We start from the raw sequence: 1,629 nt of genomic DNA on the forward strand, positions 1-1,629 counted from the left end.
GCCTCCTACACCCTCCTCACCACCGATTTGGATCACTTATTGTTCCCTTGTCCCTGGGTTTGTTAACATTTGGTGAAGGTTTTATGGTACTCTAAAGGGATAATCTTGACCGATTTCCTCAAAAGACGTAGAACAATTATGAGAACCCTTTAGGAAGAAGTTTTAAGAAAACTCGCATTAATGAGAAACACATACATGCACTGAGGAATTTGTGTCCATCATGACAACATATTTGTTCCTTCTTCAAAGGTAGCAATGGCTGTCCTACCAGGAGTTCATTAGAAGCCATTTGCCATATATCTTACAGCCATGATCTTGCCCCTTCTGACTTCTCTTAGTTCCTTAAACTCAAAGGACATTGAAAAAAACACAGTATCTGAATACTTCTAGGATGTCAATACTGTCATTTTGACATGGTATAAATTGAAAAGCACAGAATTCTGTAGGGGAAAGATAAAAATCCTGGCTTCAAAATATGTAGACAAAATATATTGAGAAACAATAGCTTCACATTTAAGTACTTTCAAAGCTTTCTCTGATCTTGTACCAATACTTTTGACTTACTCTCATATTATGTATTATAAGATCTCTCCTAAAGCCTATTCACCCAATTACATTTTATATTTTAATATGATCTTTTGGTTAATATTTTATATATATATATAATATCTCTGTCTTTATGTATATTAAGGAAATAAATACATCATCTTTTCCTTTTCATCAAAAATGGTAATATTGTTTTTTCAGTTAATAGATATTGAAGAGATAATATTATCAATACATTGGAAGCTTCCTAAGTGTTTTTTTAACAGATGAATACTAATGTATTCATGACTATATTTTAATTTATTTTTCTACCATTTAATTATCAATATTATGTTTATAATATATTTATATTACCATCATTATTGTGATACATAAATTAATATAGATATATTAATACTTTCATAGATTCATAGTTTCAGGAATTATACGAATCTAATGTGACAATAATTCTGCCAGGTATTTTTCCGCAAAGATTGTAACCATTTACATTCCCTTTTGTAATGTTGGAAGTGTTTATTTTCTCTGTCTAATACACTGTATTAGCAGATTTTTGTGATTTTTAACAATCCTATATGTGAGACATGACTTTTCATAATAGTTTCAATTTGTAATGTTCCTAAGTTGACAGGGAGCCCCAGTGGTGTACTGTTGCGATCTATAAGGTCAGTAGTTCAAAACCACTGGCCATTCCACGGGAGAAAGACAGGGCTTTTTAGTCCCATGAAACAGTGTCAGAAACTCTTAGGGGCAATTCTACCCTGTCTTTAGGGTTGCTATGAGATGGCACCAACTTAATGGCAGTGAGTTTGGTTTTATGTTGACAGAGTGGGTTACCATTTCCTTCTTAAAAGGTTTTGTTTGTTTGTTTCACTTTTCCTTAGATTCCCATATTGCCCATCTTACCAAGTATGGTAGTTATATAATCTGTTGTCAGTTTGAGTCTTAAGAGTAAAGGGGTGGAATTTAGCCTGTAAATCAGGTCACAGCTTGATGATCTCATTTGGAGGCGCTAAGTAGATAACTAGCTTGTTGGAGGTGGGACACGCACTCACTGCCTGCGAGACATGCTTGCTGAGAAGACAT

This window comes from Echinops telfairi, unplaced genomic scaffold (genome assembly GCF_000313985.2).
Source record: "Echinops telfairi isolate 266 unplaced genomic scaffold, ASM31398v2 ScPeMD7_18;HRSCAF=68, whole genome shotgun sequence".
NCBI lineage: Eukaryota > Metazoa > Chordata > Mammalia > Afrosoricida > Tenrecidae > Echinops > Echinops telfairi.